Consider the following 20,494-nt stretch of genomic DNA (forward strand, 5'->3'; position numbering starts at 1 on the left):
TAAAAACAGCTCAGGAAAAGTGAGAGCTGGGTGTTCAGTGGTGGCTAGCAACAGCTGGTTGTAAGGAAAGGGCATGAATCAAAACCGTGATTTGAAATTGCCATTACAGAAGGGCTTGCTGTCAAGGCAAAATGCAGCTAAACCAGGAGACCAAGCAGCCTGCTCGCTGCTAAGCCTCAGTACTTGTCTCCTCTCTCTGGTCAAGTGCCTGTTTTTTCATCACACGATTGACTCTGTGGCTGTTTTGTTCAGGCTGAAAGATAGGACCGCTTGCTGGAGGAGGTAGTCAATGCAGAGGTCCTGGGGCCTTGAAAAAGCAAGGATTAATAGGTTTGCTGCCTTTGAGCTGCACACCCAAGACAGCGTCAAATAAAGGCTTTCACTAGCGGCCGGGCTGCAAAGCCAGGGCTGCCCAGCTCCTTCGGGGTGCCAGGTTGGGAAGCGGGGTCGAGGTCTCCGGCCTTGTGAGTGTCCGGCAGCGGCCGTCTGGGCTGTCCGACGCGTGGGGTGGGGGACCGGCCGCTCGGGTGTTGACCCTCCGGGTCCTGCAATGCTCAAGGGCTGCGTAACCCACGCTCCCCATGCAGAGCCGTGCCTGAGCCGCGGCCATGGGCAAGCTCACGGGGTCCCCCCAAATTCCTGCCCCCACTGTGCTTTCTGGGGGTCAGCCTGGAGCCCTGCGGTGGGGCGGGCTGCTCTGCCGCTGCGTGCCCCCCTCATCCTCAGAGCAATTCCTGCCTTCAGTTTTCAAGGCCCTTTCCACTAGCTCTAAAGGACAGTACAGCCTGTGGCAGAGGGATGCAGAGGCGTACACGTTACGGGCTGGTTTATGAGCTTCGGCAGAGAATAAAGGAAACCTCTGGGCACATCCACCTGCATTTTGTGTATCGTGGGGGGTTCTTTGACATTTAAAAGCAGCAACAGAGCACCTAAGCCTGGTATCTGGGAGCAAGGTACAGACAATCACCTGACTTGTAGTCTCTGCCCCGTCACTGGATTTATTAGTAACGGTGCCTTTAGTTAGCAGACAAATGGGTACTCAGCAGCCTGCTGCTCAGCCCTCCTTCTCCCCTCATGCTTTTTCTGCTCTTCTTCCACTATCCCACATCATCATCCCTTTTCTGTCGATTCTTCCACTATCCCACATCATCATCCCTTTTCTGTTGATTCTTCCACTATCCCACATCGTCATCCCTTTTCTGTCGATTCTCCAACAATGCCTAATTCTATTATTCGGAATGATTTCCCACTGGGTGGTAGTTTATTTCTGTCATCAAATCTCTGATGAAATCTTTAGACATGAAATATTTAGCCCGATACCAACAAATCGCACATAGTGCTAACGTGTCACAAGCTGCCTGGAGACAGCATTAGGCTGTAATTTGAAAGTGAGTGAAGTGATAATGCCATGCGCACTGCTTTTGTGAGCATGCATTAATGCATCTTTTGCCAGGGCTAGTCATTGACAGCAAATCGACTCCCACTAATAGTATGCGGGAGGGTGGCAAAATTGGGGGTGATGCAGAAAATAAAGCATATTGACCAGCCAACTGCAGCGCCTCAGTAGCCTTTAATCTATTATTGCCCTTGATGGGGATGTTTTAATGCAACTTCACTGTCAATCGCATCTATAGTCGCACACTCTGCCTGCTGGGGAGCACTGTGAAAATGGCAGAACTTGGATCATGCTGTTGCTTAGAGCTCATAGTTATTGATTGTGGCCGGGCTCAGGAGTCTGGGTTATAATTATTTCATTAAACCATTTAATGGTTATCAAATATGAACCCTTCCACCATTCCATTTAGGAAATGCAGCGAGCTTTACGGTTTATTGCTAATCCATGTTGATCTTATTTTTCTTAAATTGTCCGATGCTCCCAAGTGGTGGCTGTTCCCCTGCCAAGGCTCTCTGCGTATTGATCCCCGGAGAGTCGCTCTCAGCGACGCCAGCCTCTCTTGTGGCACAGGGAGATGGGCTTATGTGTGAATGAGCCTGTGTTAACAGGTCATTCCAAATAATAACTGGATGTCCTGGTCCCCTCTCTGACCTGTTTTTTGCCACGGTGGAGTCACTCCCAGACTGCCATGGTGGAGAAGACACTCGGTCTCTTCCCTTATGGAAGACATTTTGTGCCTCAGTTTCCCGGTGCCTCAGTTTACCACTTGACCAATGGAGTTATTTGCACCTTTTTTCACTCATTTGGGGTTTAAGGATGAAAAGGGCCAATTATTACAACCCAAACCCTCCTCTTATTCAAAGACAGGCTGTTCATGCCTTTAAAGGAGGGAGGAAATTCCCCTTCCAAAGTGTTCTTGATTTTTTTATGAGAATGAAAACAATTATGTTGTTTTTCACATATAACCACAGTATGACTGCATCCCACTTGATCCCAAATGTTTGAGGCAGCCTTAAAAGCACAGTAGGCAAAACACAGTCTGTTGCTGCGTCTCTGACACTGAGAATTTGCCTCTCTTCCCCGGGTGTGTTACCCTCAACACGGCAGCTCAGAGCACCTTCTACTGGTGTAACAGGATTGCACGGGGGCATGGAAGAAACAAGGTGATTTTGGGGGGCTGCTCTTGGTTCCTGAACCTCTAGAGGTGCAAGAGCTCTTCCTGACACTTCTCTGGGCTTTGGGGTTGTTTTTTCTATTAAAGTGGGCCAAGTCCTCCGAATTTCTCTTCATTTCCCTTTTCCTCCTTGTGAATGGCAGATTAAGTCAGGGTTTAATTCCTCTAACTGGAAAGCCCCATAGGAATCACAGGAACTGTAGAAATCCCAGGGACTCTCATCGGCTGCACCGGGGCACACTCCTGCCCTCTCTCACACTCCAGTGCCTTTCAAAAGTCACACAGACCTCCTGATTAAAATGTGGAAAAAACGGGTGAACCCAGGTCTAGGGCGATAGGGAGGCTTTGAGGAAGTATCTCGGTATGCATTTGTATTCCAGATCCATTGAAAGTCTGTATTCGTTGGCACCTTTTCATTAAAACCCTGGATGCTCTGGAAAAGCTATATCTTAATTTGAACAAACTGATTCCTTTTTTCTGTGGGCAGGCAGTACAGTTTCTGCAGAGTCCTTTATCAGTATTCTGTGCTGCCTTCTGGCAGCTGCTCATTTTATGTTGCCTGAACCTATGCTGACCTCATTTTCTATCACAGAGCAGTGAAGGATTTGGTAAAAATTAGTTATATTAGTAGCTCCCGATACAGCCAGTTTATTTGTGATATGACAAATATTTCAGCCATTAGGATCTTTCCATCTCTTAGCAGCTTAAATGCACTCACTTATATTCCAAATCACTGCTTAATTTAAAAGCCTATTTGTCTAGATTGTTGTAGGCATGAAAAAAAATGCAGAACACTTACCCTTTCAAATAGGCCTGTAGCACAACTGGAGTTGTGCCTGTGATTGGATCTCTCGCTCCATAACTTTACACTCAGTGAAGCCACAGACTAATCACTTAGTGCACAGCAGAAGCACATCAATTCCACGGAGGAAGGGTGGGCGCGACGCCGAAGATGTGGAGGCTGGATTGCTGCCTGCTCCCCTCCGTGCAGTGATTCACCGGCCGTGCCTCAGTTTCCCCACCTGTCCTGCCGCGATGTGGAAGGCATTTGCCGGCTTTCTGGAGCCACTCAGTCACCCACCGGTTTGGGAATACTATGTGTGCAAGTGCAAGAAAGTCACTGTGGGGTTAGGGAAGGGCAGGAGGGCTACAAAGCCACCGCTGACGGTCGGTCAAACAGGCAGCTGATATGTGCTAGTTTGACACTTGGGGGGGCTTTCATGTTTCCTGTGACCTGAGCGCTTCTATAAAGTGAAGAAACTCATGGCAATGCCTAATGCCTTCAACCTTGCTGGCCTCTTTTCTTAATCCTACAGTTCAGGGAGGGAGGGAAGGGTGGAACCGCAGGGAAGATACTGGGATGCCCCATCCCTGCTGCTGTGCCTTCTTGAACTCCTCCTAGCATTCAGCCAGGCCATTTCTCCAGGCTTTTTTCCACACCCAGGAGGCCTGAATGCTTCTTTTAGAGACTTGCACATTTTTATTTGAGATAACATCAGGATGTAACTCCAGGGTTGCTTTAAGGAATGCACACTGTCTCTTGCGAAGATCACAGTAAAATCCCAGGAGCTGCTGACACTCCTGCTGTGTGAAGGTGGCCAGATCTGCTGGGCAAGCTGGGCTGCCCTTGCTCGCTCCTTCTGTCTATTCCCCTGGGGAACTTCTCAGTTCCCCTTTGACGTTTTTCTTCCACCCAAAGCCGGGGAGCAAACCCATACTTCCCCCCCTGCCCCGAGCGTCTGCCTGGCCAGTGGAAGTCATTACGGGACGAGAGTTTTCTCTGCCAGCTCCTTCCCCAGCTACAAGAGGAGCTCTCTGGCTGTGTACTGCATTGGCTTTCTCCACTGAGCAGCCTCCAGCTCCGGTACTGGTTCCTCTGTTGGTCTCTAATGGACATGTTTAAATTCATGGGCAGTAGCTGTTTAAAGCTAGCAAAAGGGAGCACCGTCAAAGACTTAGTTGCTTTTGTTGAAGGAATGAGCTTTCGTTTAACTGGCTGTGAAGGATCCACAGGTAGGTTGTGTGATGCAGTTGCTGCCTTTTCTGCAATACGCCCCTGTTTTACCCTCCCTGCAGGTCTGCAAACCTTCCTCCCCCTCCAGGAGCTCCCTGCCTGCCCCTGGACCTCAGCTGCCCCTATTGGGATTAGATAAACTAGACGTTTCCCTCTGACTTTTAGGAGATGAGACTCGAAGGCTGAAGTTTATTCGCAAGGAAGAAAGGATCCACAGGTTAACCCAGTTAATGTCTGTCTCCGGGACTCCATGGAGGGAACCAGTTCCAAGTCTTTACCCGGGGAGCGTGTGTTATTCCTTCCCCTGGTTTTCCCCAGCCTCCTCCCAGGTAGGTAGCTGGTGTTTCTGGATCACACCTTGCGGCTTTGCAGGGCAGATAGTGCTAGATTTGAAGGAGTAGAGAGCAATGGGAAGGGAAGGAATTCACCAGCTCTAAAAGGCAATTGCAGAAAGTATCATTTGCTTTTGAGGGAAGGTTTTTTGCTCGTGGCATTAGTCTCTCAGGCTCGCAGGCATTGCCTGCTGCTGGTAATACTGCAGAGCATCCTTCATAGTTGTGAAGAAGTAAGAAAAGGAATTTAAGTAAAATGCTGCTTACATGCAATTACTGCTTTTGATTTTGTCAGCTGGGATGTTTGACATCTTCTCTAAAGGTAAATTGTCTCAAAAAAAGTATGCTGTTTTATAGTAGGTTATGGCAGAGGATTCTGACTAAAAGCAATTATCCTAAGGTAACTCAGTCTTGATAAATTCTCCTGCACCTTTCACAATTAAGGAGTTATGATGGAGACATATTTAATTATTAGAAAAAGCCTCGCAAAACCAGAGCAAACTGTAATTCTTGCTTAGTTTCACTATTCAACTTGCAAGACTCTAGGAGTTCAAATGCTGATGGAAGTGTATCGATTTTCCCCTATATTGAATGCTTCCAAAAAAAAAAAATCTCAACAAAAAAACCCAACCTACCTCCTGTGATGCAAGTCCCATGGTTCCAATTAAAATCACCTGTTAACTTAAAAAGGTCTCTTTTTAAAAAGGGTTTAAAAGATTTTCATTTAATTGATTCAATGTAAAATGCCCTTTACAATTACCACTATAAACTACTTGTTTCCCACTGAGTAAGACCCAATTTGAGATGTTTATCAAGACTTTGCACTCTTTCCACTCTTCATACTGAGTTCTTAAATTCCTTATCGACAGCTTGCATCTGCCAGCAATGGATATTTTTAGTTTGTTGCAAGAAAGCTTTTAAAAGGTTGTAATGGCTTGATTTTGTCTCTGTGGTCTCAAGCGATAAATCAGCTCTGAATGGTCTCATAAGCGTGGGCAGTGCTGGGTGCCCTTTATTTCAGAACAGTAAAATGGCATGATTTAACAAATTTCTTCTTTCCTTCCTCTGACTATTTCCATAAAGGCAGTGTTGTTTAGTGCAAAGATCACGCTCCTTGTTTTTCTTTACTTTTTTTTGTGTCTTACAATAAACTTCTTCACAACTAATACATTGTGGCACTGACTGGTTTCTGCTGAAGTCTCTGTGGCTTTGATTGTGGGGCTTATCTAGAACTTTGTCCTCAAAGGACTGACCCCCTCCCCCCAATTTAATTGAGATGAGTGCGCTTTTATTAGAAGACAGCAATTTGTTATTTGAAGACATTTGCTATCTCACTGTGCATACAGACTATGGACACTTTATATTTTTTCAGCTGGGTAAGGTGTGGCAGGCAGAATAGCATTGGTTTTGCAGTGCGCAGAGTACATATGTGTCCCCTCATTGTATTTTAGCTCCCAAAGTCTGTCAGGGGAGAGTTTATCCATCCAGAAAGCCACAAATATTTTGCACGTGCGAGCTGGATGGTTTTATAGGCAGTCATCCCACCCTGCCCCATATTCTGAAAAAGGGACCCAGACCCCAAAGCGTATCCCTTAACATAAGGCAGAAAGGCCACAGAAATTACCCGACCACCCAGGGAGGAAAAGCAACTGATGGAGGGGAGAAAGAAAAGGGTCGTAATAAAGGATTCAGAAATCAAAGCCTACCTTGTTGGGTGTTTTGAGGCAGCAAGGGAGCCTCAGTGGTTTTTAGTCTGGGAGCCTTCGTCTGGGTAGAGGCAGTTTTCCCCTCAGGTTCAAGACTTGCAGCACCCTGAGAAATCAAGTAATTCCTGTAACCACAGCTCTCTGGGCCTGTGAAATACTAACATTTTAGCCACAACCCCTCCTACTTTGCAGTTTTACACCTCAGGGCCCTTTGAGCCCTTGGGATTCTTGCAGAGACAGGCACCAGGGCAGGGTGTTTCTGCAGAGCTGAGCTGGGGACCTCCAGATACCTGCTGGCAACCGCTTTTTTTTTGCCCCAAAAAACCAGCAGCTCCTCTGGGCTGGCGAGTCCTTCAGGCACCAGAGAGAAAGAGATTTTTCTCCCTCGCAGTCAGCATGGTTTGAATTTAGCAAATACCAGTCCTGCTTCTGTAAGGGGTGCTTTTTTCCCTGCAAACCCATTTGTGTCTCCATTAGAGTAGGAGCGCTCGACCAAGGGAAAGTGTTTCCATTCGGGGCACCGTGAGCACTTGCAGCTTGTACATCAGCCCCTCCGCATAGAACAGCCCGACAGTGAACACAACATCCACCCTCTCCTCAAAACGGGGGCTGGTATTTCATGCAGTTTGCTCTGGCTGGATTTCAGCCTTTCCTCAGCATTTTTGGGGGTGTTTGGCGCTAGTTTTTTTCCACCCAAATATCATTCTGGGTTAGTGCGTGGATGTGAGGCGTTGATTTTCTTTTTATTACTCCCTCGTTACAGAAAAAAAAAAAGCTGAAATAACGTGTTGTCAGCTCCAGGGAGCTGCAAGCAGACACACAGCAGTGCCTGAGCTCTGCTCTCCTTAGCCTGGTACTGCTTTAAGGCAAAAGGAGATTAAAACCCGGGTACAACTTGGAAAAACTGGAACTAGCCCTGCTCTGAAACGTGTGCCCGCGTCCAGCTACACACCTTAACCACCCTCTGTTGCCTCTGAGGATAGGAATGAGTATGTGGGTTTGCTTGGGCTGTGCCCACCTTTCCTGAGGCATCCTGCACATTCCCAGTCTGAGGATGAAGGCAAATGCTTGCTGCGTACATCGGGAGCGAGGAGAGACCTGTCGGCTGCTGCACGGAGAGTGGGGCATCCCGGAGGAGCTGTAAGCATCCTATTTTTCCTTCCCTCTGGTCAGGTTGTGCTTTTCTGGGCTCACCTGGCAGGGTGGCAGCTTGCTGTCAGTGTAGTGAGGGCTCACCCTTGCTGCAGATAACTGGAAAGCTGAGGGGCTGCCAGGCTGTGGAGATGGGGTAAAGTGGGGTGAAGCAGGAATGCTGTGTGGGTGACCCCTGAACCCCTAAAACAACGGCTATCTCCTTTCTATGGGTGGGGAAACTGAGGCACGAGGAGATTTTTCACCCCTAAATACAAGCAGTGACTTGCTAAGGCTCTGAGAGCGGGTCAGCCAGAAGCCCAGGTATTGATCTGAGGGAGATCAAACTCTGCCTCCTCCCTCTCCTCCAAAAAAGCCATGTTCGTGCTGCTCAGCGTAATGCCGCAATGTCTCTTTAATAAAATACACTTAGAGTCACCTAGTGTGCTAAAACCCATCCCAGCTCTCTAACCTAGGTTTGCTGCTAATACGAAAGCCTTGTAAATTACCGCAATTACAGTTTCACAAACAGAGTTTGTTTCCACACTTGCAATCAAAACTCTAGCTGGACTGGGCGAGAGATGTTAGCTTACAGCCCCCCAACGCAGACATGCTAATTACAAACCACAACAGGTTAAAGTGTCCAGCACAAAGGTAATAAATATGGGTGTAATTATGGGTTATTGCAGGAGCTTAATTAGGATAGCTGCAATTAGCCTATTTTTCCTGATCTTCCTTTAGCAGCTAAAAAAATCAAATGGAAAATATTTTGATTTAAAGGCCTTCTCGGCATAGGGTTACTAGAAGAGACTTAATTGCTCATTGATAACTATGAGGTGGAGAAATCACTTCTTTTGTGCCAGTAGTAATAAAAAGCACAGCTGTTAGCCAAAAAATAACACCCAGCAGGTTTAACCCTGGAATTTAGGTTTCAGTCCAGGTAAAAATGTGGGAGTCCTCACCTTCAGTTCAGTGAAGCTCAACTCGCAAACCGGCATCTAAACCTCCAGGGAAAGGTCTTGTTTCTCTTTTCTGGGCTTGGGGGAGGCTGAGCACTGTCGAGGAGAGCCTGGGGTCCCTGTGCACCCCAACTTTCCTGCCCGGCAGGTACGTCCACCTCCTCGGTGGTCAGAGGCTGCTTCAGGGACATCTGAGTGGGTTTAAACACCAGGGCTTGAAGCTGAGCTTCCCTCTTCTGAGCAGCCTTACAAAGGAAAAAGGGAGAGAATCGGCAAGTTTTAAGAGGCAGGTTTCTGGGTGTGGGTTTAGCAGTAAAGGGGCATGGAGAGGAGTAGTTTTTAATTCAGGTGCCCAGGGTCTAATTAAGTCCTTCTTCTGTTCATATGTGAAGTATTTGTGCCATCAGAGGTTCCTTAAAGCTCTGAAAGTGCCTTGGTGCAAGTAGTAGACTGGTGTGCTGATGGCAGCGTGAAAAGCCCTTTCGCTGCCTCGTGTGGGATCTCCAGCATCTGGGCAAGGAAAAACTGCAGAAATGCTCGGTTTCCTTAAGGTTAAATAAAATTACCAACTCCCTGATCCCTGCTGGTGTTGTGGGAACAGGGCACAACTCATATTCAGCATATCAGGGTTTGGGGGCATTGCTTTTTTTAAAGAAACCCCTCCTGCTAATATCCCTGTGGATTAGGTTGCTCATTTACTGGGCTTGAAAACATTTTCCTGTTCACAAGCTAAACAGATGAGACTCTAAGATTCCTCTCTTTCTTGTTCATTTAGGGGTGAAAAATTGCCAGCAAGAATTCAATTAGCATCATATCTGCTTAGCCCGGACTGCGCTGAGGGCCTTCCTATACCCATACTTTCACTGCATCATCCTCACAATAGCAGCATCTGCTTTATTATGAGTTGCCTAATTGATTCTGACATGCCCAGTTATTATATGTTAACAATGTCCTCTAGGGTGAATAGTTAGAGGGAAAGGGAGGGACGATCACAAAGATGTTTTTCTTCTGTTTCTTGGACCTCCTTTTAGAATTAAAAGCTGTGGCTGACCTATTGCATTGCCTTACTCACAGAAAGGTCCCTAACTTCTGGACCCAGCTTGCTTGGAAATGCTGGTGGCAAATTTTCCTCTGAAAGTTTGTTTTTGTTTGGGTTTTTTTTTTTTTTTTTGCCCATTTGAAAATGCATATTCAACCCTGTTAGGCAGGCTTCTAAATTGTGTGGGATGGGCTGACTTGTTATATGAAAATGAAAGTCACCTTTATCATTTTTCCTGATGGTGTATGAGACAAGCTTGGCCAGGCTGGCAGCAAAAGGCAGCGTCTTTCACTAGCTCAGGAGATACAGTTAGAAAACCTGGACAACTTTTGAAGCAAACCTTTTCCCAAAGAAATCTATACAAAATTCAAAGCCATCACTGCTTTGGTGGGGGTATGAGGTCAGCAGTAAGATATTGCTATTTTGCTATTGTAAAAATATCCTGACTTTTCCTTCTAAGAAAATAGGAGGGTGTTGCTGTGTGCTGAGGAATGAAACTTCTGATTAGGTTGGCATTGCTGATATAGAGCATCGAAAGATCATGGTATTTATGGCAGCAGGAATCGGAGCGGAATTCAGCAGCTAGGCTGTCAGAGCCATCCCCTTCCAGGTGGGAAGTGCGGGGCATGTTTGGGGCAGGGAGATGGACTAGGGGAGCTCTTGAGCTGGCTGCCGGTCCTACTTAGTACAAAGCTATTAGCATGGCTGGAATAGTGGCCAGTTTTATTACCCTAATCATTGCCAGATTTATAATCTGGCTTGATTTAGACTCACACTCTAATTCCTGTCTTCATTTACAACCGCTGCAGAGACACCCTTGTCCTTGGTGGTGGCTGTGGCTCCGAGAGCTCATGTTGTGCTCGGCTGGGTGATACCGGTACATCTACATTGCCCGTTGCCATTTCAGGCCACGTCTGTCCATGCTCTGTATTATTTCACATCAGCGAAAAGCTCACTCTAGAGGCAACACACGTTGCCCTTCTTATTCGTGCTGCTGCAGAAGAGGAAGAAATCTTCCTGCACCTCATGACCCCTCCTGGTAGCTACTTCTCCTGCATGATGCTGTAAGGGCCTCTACACTTTGTAAGCATCGCCTAGGAAAAATCAAAGTGTCAGATTAGGAAAGAACTCACAGCAATGCAATGGCAAAATGGTTCTTGCTGGGAAACATAATGTGTGTTTCTTATGGAAGCTGGGTGTTCATGGAAGTCCAGTTCCTTATCGATCTATCTCTGTATCCCCTATCCCTCACCGCGGCAATAGCCTCGCTCCTCTCCTGCATCCTTCATGACCCTGCAATACCTCCTGACCAGAGGAACCTGATGCCTTAGGCAAGCAGATTAAAACAGCAGGGCCCAGTGTGGATCCAGCCGTGTTCCGTCTCCTCTGTTTGCTTCCATGGGCCTGCAAAGTGGGGACACATGAAGCTTTATACGAGCCTCTGTCATTTAGGTAGGGGAAGGAACGGGGGCTCCAGAGTCTCTCTAAATTCACTTAAATGTCTTTTGTAGGTCTTTTGCTGTGGTCTTCAGGCAACACGTATTATTTTGTGTCAGATCTCCTGCAGTTAGTAGCCATAACAGAGTGTTGAGTTAAATCGTGAGGCTGATGCTGGAAAGTACACGGCACCCATGAGATATATATGTATGTTTCATATATAAGGAACTGAAGCACAGAGATGCCAAGGTATGCCAATCTAAATCCTGTTAATCAGAGTTAGACCCCTCCATCCTTTGGAGGACCCAGACCAAAGCAGCTTGTGCAGAGGCGCTGGCTCCAAAGTCTAAGCCAGAAACGATAATGAAGCCCAGCGTTCGTGAAACTGCCTTGCTCGACCACCTCGACCCTCCCTGTCCCCTGGGGATGTGACAACTGTCCACCCTCATGGCCCAAGACCCGGTGGGACGAAGACAGCAAGCTGCCACCAGCCTATCCAGCGTGCTTACTGGTAGGTAGGGTCCATCAGAGATGTGTTTTAAAGGGTGCTAATTCTCTCCCGCAGCTTAAGGTGAAAAGAAATGGAAATGGGTTTTGCTACAGCCCTGCAAGATGTGCTAGAAGCGGCCAAGGTGGGTCAGTCTTGCAGGTGTTTCTCCCTTGAGCTAGAAGCCGCCTTTGCGTCCACTGCTCGTTACAGGCAGTGCCAATTGATGCTGCATATTGATTGGGCCATTCCCCAAGCTGCAATGGAAAGTGTCTTGAATCTTGTCAGAGTGACTTATTAGGGAGCATTAATAAAACTTGTTACCCTAATTGAAACAAATACTTAAATAAAAATCAAGGCTTCAGACATTAATGGATGTGCGTGTGGGAGAGGGAACAGCACACAAGTAACTACGCTTCCTGTCCTTTTAGGATTGGATAGCAGTAACCTTACAATGATAACAGCTAAATTAGAGAAGATGGCTTTCCATAATTTCTCCAAACAATCACTTAATGGGAGCGGTATAATTCCATGAAATAGGTGAATGGAGTACTGATCCATTTTATGGAACCATCAATAAACTAAACCTTGTCTGCTTTTAAGATTAAACTGAAAAAAAGGCAAAAAAAAAAGCCTACAGCCAGGGAAGGGAGAAAGAAAGAGTTATTTATCTTTACACATAAAATTTGTGTGCTAGTAAAGTGCAGGCAGTGACAGGAATTTCAATTATTTAATCAAAAAGAAAATGAAAGTGGCTTTAAGTGTTGTGATTTGAGCCAGTGAAATCTAATGTGGGCTCACATTGAATATGAGGAAAATGGGAAGAAAATTAAAGCTGCTCCTACTTAAATCATGTGGTTACAAATGGTAAATTAGTTTCTCGATGTTTTCATTTAAGTGTTTAAGTGGAAGGTTTTATTCTTAATGTAGTGTTGTGACACAGAATAAAAACCTTATCTGTCTCTATAGCTTTTTTCTTCCCCCCTCCATGCTGCTGCCTTAGAAGGCAAAAGGGGAAAAAGCTGCAGCAATATTAGACCGCTTTTGTTAAAATTGGGAGGCAATATGCTTTCACCACAAGCTCATTAAGGTAATAGATGAATAATGTCTATTAAAAATGCACTAGGCTAAATGAATTTAATGTGTGTTGGGAGGGAAATTGCATTTGCTAGAGGATACAAACTGGAAAATTCTCCTTTTTGTACTTATTTTGAGACTCAAGGACTGATCTCAGTTGGACGGAAACGCACAGACGAACAGACACACAAGGGTGCACGCACACACCTCTTATTTGGGACGCTGTTAGAAAGGTGCACAAGCTTATAATATTCTAAAATACCCCCTTAGCTTTGAGGATGTTTTGTATGATATGTTGTTTCCCATAATTGTGCTGCTGTTTTCCTCCATTCAAGCTTATGGCTCTTGACCTGTTGGACTTCTAGGTTTAATTTTCCATGTATAATAACAAATGGCAAACTAATTTGCAAAGACGGCTGTAGGCTGTTGAATGCCCAGTCTTGATCCCCCCAAAGTCAAAAGAAAACAAAAGCAGATTTTGGCAGAGAACAAATACTTTCTTTGCATTGGTGAACCTGGTGATTACACTGCTTTGTTTCTAACATTAGCTTTGAAGAGCAGATAACATCTTTATGAGCTAGGAAACCCCATAACTCATTATTAAAATACTAGCTGAGTGGAAGCTTAATCAAGACCAAAAAAAAAAAAAATCAAATTGGTGTGTCCCATAAGCAAGAAAACATAGCATGTTTCTAAGTCTGTGCAGTTTTCCATCGTGCTTCTCCTGTTCTAAAAGAAACACCAAACTCTGTATGTAATGATTTTTCTTCAAATTGGGCAAGCCTTGAAAAACTTGTAACATATAAGTCTTTTTGTTATCCAGACAGTGTTTAGCCCATATACAAAATTCTTTAGCATGCATACAAGATGCAAAACTGATCCCGTAGTCCAGTTATGTTTGTCAGAAAGTTACCATTCCCCCTAGAAGCACCTACAGACTTTAATGAATAATTAAAGGTAATCCTGTAGCACTGTCTTATTGCCTGAATAGGCAATGGCTGGAAGAGGATCCCTGATTTCTTTTAACATTAGAAACCACGGTCAGCTTTTTAGTCAGCTGTATTTCTCTCATCTGCTGCTGAAACTGTTAATGATCCCCGCAGCATCCTCCTGGGAGCTAACTTCGGTGCTTTTGCTTTTGCTACACCAGACCCAAAAGAGGCAGTCGGGTTTTGGGGGAGCGAGGGGTTGGTGACCGAGAGCCTGTGCGGTTCCTCCAGCCATGCAGTTCAGACTCGCACTGCAATAATGAAGTTACTGCCTTCTGTTCAGCCACTTATTTATGAAACATTTTGGGAAAGTGTATGTTTGAGACTGCTAATTGTCCAACTAATTTGACTGAAACTGGCTGCTCTGTTAAAACCTTACCATGGTAAGGGGAAAGAGGAGAGTTAGAGAGGGATCTACAAGCCTTTTTTTTTTTTTAGCAGGAAATCATATTAAAATAAAATATCAGAAAGAGCAAGAAATAGCTGGACTGAATCAAATATTGCGGAACTAAATAAATTGACTTTATTTTTTGCAGTGTGGAAAAATCATGCAAATATTACCTTACTAATTTATTATGAGGCACCCACCTGCATCATTACTTGTTTCAGATGACCTAGAGCATTTTAATATTTCCATTTAAAAATAATACTGACAGATGTGAGAAAGTGTTTTTAATATTAGTCAACATTATATTACATCATCGCCATTTGAATACCTCATCCTTGGAAATGTACGGAATACCATTTCAGATTGTAATTTCCAGTTTTAAAGCATTATTTGAAGATGCATTTGTGAGATGCTGACTAGATTCTATCTTTTTCCCCCAGACCCGTCATCCACTTCTGGAGTGCTTAAAATAAAGTGCACAGATACAGAGTGAGCTGAAACAGTCAAGAAGCAATATAATACAAAAATGTTTTGAGTAAAGCGTGTTACTCAGATCTTTGTAAAGTACATTTTTCCCTTTATTCTGAAGGCCACAGCATGGATAACTCTGACTAATCCAAGTAATGGAACCAATCTCTTCCTTTGATCATCAAAAAGGTTATCATTTTTGTAAACTAGGTCCAACTAGTTTTGCAATCTGTTTGGAACAAACATGAAAGAAAAAGGTTTAATTATCTTTCAATAAAGAATTATTCCTTTCCTTTTAACAAAATGATCGGCTAAGACAGCATCAGTTTGTGGCCATCACTCTGCATGTGCCACACGTGGTGTGAGAGAGGTATCTAAGACGTGACATTGGTGTACATCTTCTGTCTCAGCATAAGATGATATAACAATTTGTGTATTTAAACTAGGAGGAGAAACTAAGTCAGTATGTTGAGGCTTGTCCGAAGTGATCTATAATCTACTCTCCAGTAGAGGCTGACCTTCTACCTGAAGGCTGAACCATATTTACAAAAGCTTAGTGTAGAGTTTGTAAATAATCACAGATTTTCAATAGAGCTAGTCAAAATATAAATACAGAAGAATGGAGAGGCTTGCTAGAGACCTAGAGATAAGAGAAAGCTGCTCATTCACCCTATGTATAAACATGTATTTCCTAGGTGTACATTGTGATGTATCAAACACAATTTAAAGAGTTAGAAAACTGTTATTCTTATTCCACAGGCTACCTAGGTTGGATGGTTTTTCTGAGTTTGATACAGGAGTTACTGGATGAAACTCTGGCTCATATGATTGAAGAGATCAGACTGGGTGGTCATAATAGCTTCCTCTGACCTTGGAGTGCATCACCAGTGTGCTTTTTATTTTTAAGGCTTCAAAATGAGACACTTTAAAGTTGGAAAGTAAAGAGAGGAATTGAAAATAATCAAAGTATTTGCGTCATTTAGATTTATACGCTCCATTGGTTTTCATGTAAGTTCCTCCTGACTTATGCCAGCCTGAGATCAGACTCAGGGATCATATATTCAAAGCATTCCTCTAAGTAGAAAAGGCATACGAGGTTTTCATGAGGAACCTGGAGCTACAGAAAGAGTATGACAAATAATCAGAAGGAAAACACAAAGAACAGTAGGAAAACAATGGGAGTAAAATAAAGGTTGAATGCATAAGAAAGGGAAAAGGAGGATTATCCTGCCCCGAAGGTTAAAAGCAAGGACATACGAGGTTCATACATCATGATATTGGGGAAACAAGGGAGGTTCTGAATCATTGGCGCAAAAAAGTGAATGAAAATGTTGAGTTGTGCAGATGATTGTTACACAGCTGGAATGAAAGAAAACGAATAAGCATTAATGTGCTAAAGGCAACAGCAAAGCAGTGACTACGGCAGCAAGAATGGATTTTTTGAGAGCAAAGGATTAGCCGAGATCCCAAAGTACAGATGGTCTTGGGTGAAATAATCACCTTCGCCTCGAGGGAGTAAGCAATGCCCATGGGTTGGTCACATGAGGAGGAGGAATTGATACGTAACCAAATGAAGAGAAGACTAATTGAAAGCAGGTCCCAGGGAAACTTCTAAGCCTCCCTCCCAATTTCTGACTCATTCCAAAAAAAAAAAAAAGAAAGAAAGAAAGAAGGAATAATCTTACTGTGTTTTGGAACAGTTGAGGACAAATATTAGATAATTAAAAAGATCCTAGGTCTTAGTTAATAAGAGTCGCTATTTTAGGGAAAGTGTTTAGACCAAACCTGCGATGTTAATACTTTCATTCTCTTTTTGTAAGTACGCTGCCTTCAGAAAATGCTCAGGAATATCAGCTAATGAGGTAAATTTTCAGTACAGAGATAAAATTCTGGATTTAGGAATGAAACTCCTGGCCCATGCATGGACAGTTGGGTTTGGGGGAGCAGTGTGAGGAAGCTACAGTTTAAGCTTTTACTCTCTAAATTTTATTTCGCCTGTCATTGATGCCATATCTCTTTTTATCCCCCAAATTCTTGCCATTATTAGCAGTGATACAAGCCTCAAAAGTACCTTCCTGTCTCAATCACTTCTTAATGCAGCTCCCTAACCAGAAGTGTTCTTCCATCCTCCCCCGTGCTTTTTTACCTAGAACCTGTGGCCCTGAAATTACTGTGATGTTTGTGGGTAGATTCAGTGATTCTGTCAGAATAACACAGACCCAGCTTTTAACCTGAGCATTCATTGTCTTGGAATAAAATCAACAGGCTGATTACTTGTCTATTTCTCATTCTGTCTTCTCTTCATCTCAGCTACAAATGAAGGAGAGTGCCAGTCTGTGGGCTGCAGGACGACATATTTTCGAGGCAGCGAAGACCAAGGGGTGGCAGAGTTATGAGCCTTGGAAGACTTGGCTGGATCTTCTCCTGGTGCTGCCATCAACCCCGGTTAGGAAGTAAACTCTTCTCTGACACTTTCTTTCCCCTCCCAGCCTCTCCCAGCCCTGTCATTTGCATTATCCGTCCTGAGTCAACCTGCCAGGCCCTGTTGTCTTAGGCAGAGCTTAACCTCAAAGTCCATCCACTGAGCCCTCCTCGAACTTGAGCTGGTGTCAAGGCATACTAGAGGGGTGCCAACACTAAAATATTATCTCTGGCCATGCTGAAATGCCAGTAAAAACCCCTAGTGCAGACCTAATGTAGTACTGAAGGGGCTTCCCACCACTGCCTTTAACTGCACTCTTATGTCACATCAATTAAGATGAATTAAAAAAATCTCTCTCATCATGAACACGGTATCGCTGGGCTCCTGGGAGTCACGATTTTCTCCGATGAGTTTGCAGAGTGGTAGGAGGCAGGGTTGGGCGCCAGGCGAGATGGGTTTCAGAGACCTGCAGAGAAAGGGTAGATGTAGGCAAAGGCAGATGGAATGTAGATGGGCAAAGAAGCTACAGTGAAAGACAGAAGTGTTTTTCCCTCTCACCAGCAGCACCCAGTGAGCCTCCGGGCAGAGGCACCCCCCTCCTTTGGGGTGGGGAACGGTTTTGCCTGAAACATCATGCATGGAACATTCTCCATTAAGCCATGCTTTGTGTTCAAAAGACCTCTCTCTATGTTACGCGTGTGGCTACTCAAACGAAGCTCTTCAGACCTCTTTCCTGCAGCCAGGCTCCCATTTTGATCATATCAAGGCTGTCTGTTTTTAATTTAACCCTTTCTTTTTGAGTGGATTTATCTTGAAAGGCATGAAAAGGCTGGGCTCCCAAGCTACCTTACCTCTTCAAGAGCTGCGGGAAGGTAAGTGCATGTATTTTTAAACCGCACCAAATTTATCCCTAATGCAACACACTGAAATAAAGCTACTAACATCAGTGTAGCTGCACTGACATTTTAAATGACCCCCTAGGTTTTAAGTCTAATAAATTTCTGTTTTCCTGAGTGAAATTTCCCCATAATACCTTCAAATGATCTTAAGTGTGCAAGTAATGACAACTGGTGTTTATGTAAGCAAAGCACATGTGTATTATGTATGTTATTAAATCACGAAAGGGCTCTGTGTGTGTATATACATATATGGGGGGGATATGCGTGCATTGCTACCAGCAAAGTTCATAAAGCTCTTTGAGCCTGCAGAAATCATTTTATTTTATTGAAGAAGCAACTAACGAACTCCACAGTAGTGTGGCTACCTGGGTGCACAGACTGCCTCTGGAGGAGGTCTGAATCGTTTCGGGTTCCAGGCTGAGACATTACGCCATCCCGCAAGGTGTTTGGGGGAGGATGCAAGAGTGCAGCATTGAGGGGCAATTCTGGTCCCCCACCATGGGAAGGGAAACACACAGTGAGTAAAACAGCCAGACTTGCTACTCTTCCCTACCTTGCACTGACTCCAGTCCTTCTCATTTTCCCTCCTAGATGTGCCCCTCAGCCCAGTGAGAGCTCAGCTTCTGCCCAGGTTTGGGGCAGTTTCTGCCAAATCTGGGGAAAAGCTGTGGGACCACCTCAACAGGGGACCCTGCACTGTTGAGAGGAGGCCACAGAGGGTTTCTCTGGAGACTCGACTCACCCATGAATTTGGCAGCAAATGGAATTGTGTGTGTATGCAAAAATACACCGGAATATCTGCTTGTGTACGTGGGTCTGGCCAGCCAGAAAAAAGGGCTAATGTGTGATCCAGGGGCTGGTCCTTGGGGAGGGCTGAAGGTGCAGCTGGGGCTGGGAGTGTTTGGGGGTGCCAGAGTGAGATCCAAACTGCTGGGTCCCCATCACCCTGGGGACCTGCAGAAGAGGGCCAAAAGGGGAAAAATAGGTAAGAGGCTTGTAGGGCAAAGAGGCCACCCTGCCGACAGTGGGAAGCACCCAGCACCAGATACCTGCAGCAAAAAGCCATGAAATGTTAAATTTAAAAAAATCCCTGGGTGTGAGGACTGCAGTGCAGAGGTCTCCCCTTCATGGGGGTTACCTTCCTTTCAGGGGACTTCTCCACAGACGGGGGGGGGGGTATCACCTCTGCTTCTTGCCCTTGAATTAATACCAGGGAGAGGCTGTGGTGCCTGAAGTGCCACTGCCCACTTCGGGGCCGGGTTTTGCTGCTGTTGCTGCAAGGTAACACCAAGCCAGCGGCCCCATTCCCCCCTCCGCAGCTGTACCCTAAATAAAAGGGACTCTGAAAAGCAGCCCCTCTCGATGTGGCTGTCAGGCAAGCAAACTCTTGCCTGAGTCCTAAAGCTGTGACCCAATCTGGCTGAAGTAACACATCTTTAATCTTTCAGATCTGCTTTAAATATATGTATATACACCCCACTGATGAGCAAAGCCCCAGCCCTCCTGGAGAAGCAATTGCAGCTGATGAAATGGCCAGTCAAGCGGCTTACACCCCCTGGCTGCGCTCCCTCCATTAACAAGTTGGGCATTAGACCTGTTTCATCACTGTTAATTCATTTGCTTACTCATTTGTTCCTCGGAGAAAGTTGTTAGCCTGTTGTATTTTTTAAAACCCCGGGCTGATGCCGAAATGGGCGTTTCAGGAGGGGACGCTGCAACAGATTTTTTTCTTTTAATTTCTTTTCTTTTCTTTTTTCTTTCTTTCTTTTCCCTGGAGAAAAAGAGGGAGGTTTTGCCGGCAGCCCTGCCCCTCCCGAAGCGCTCCTGCCTCGGTGCAGCAGTGCACCCGCATCCATACTGTGCGGGCACGGATGTATATATCTGTGTGTATATAGATAGATAGATACGTCCCTTGCGTGCAGGATGAGCGCAGGGGTGCCTGCCCGCGCCTGGGCACTACATGTGTAGAATAGACGGCACCGCTGGAAAACTCGGGCGCTCCGAGTTCCAGGCTCATTAAAACCGGACGATTGCCGTTTCTATTCTTTTAAAGGTTTTTCCTCCTCTATTTACCATTTACCAGCTCATCCATATGGAAGACATGGCTTACACTTCCCTGAGAACTGTACTTTTAGGACTAATTGATTCTGGTAATTAATTTGTTCTACCTGCTGGATCAGATGGAAATGCTGTCCGTGTGCCCAAGGATTAGCACTTGCCTTTCTAACATCTTTCTTAATTATCTAATAGCATGGGTTGCGCGAATTCTGGCTCTATTAGAACACTTTTACTATTAACGGTAGTGATTGGAATTGTGATGACAACTCGATTTCAACAAATTAGAGCTTAAAATCAGGAGATGAAGGAGAAGTGCCTTCTTTTAATTTCCCTGAGTTTAACATCAATAATTAGAGCAATTTTCTGAGATGCGAACCGAAATTATCTCGGCTACGATGCGGTATATCACCCCCATTTCAGCAAATTGACTCCGGGGAAATGAATGTTACAGATTAGGGAAAAAAAAAAAAAAAAAAGACAAACAGAGGAAAGACAAAAAAAAAAAAAAGTGTTAGCAC

This window comes from Harpia harpyja, chromosome 4, assembly GCF_026419915.1.
Source record: "Harpia harpyja isolate bHarHar1 chromosome 4, bHarHar1 primary haplotype, whole genome shotgun sequence".
NCBI lineage: Eukaryota > Metazoa > Chordata > Aves > Accipitriformes > Accipitridae > Harpia > Harpia harpyja.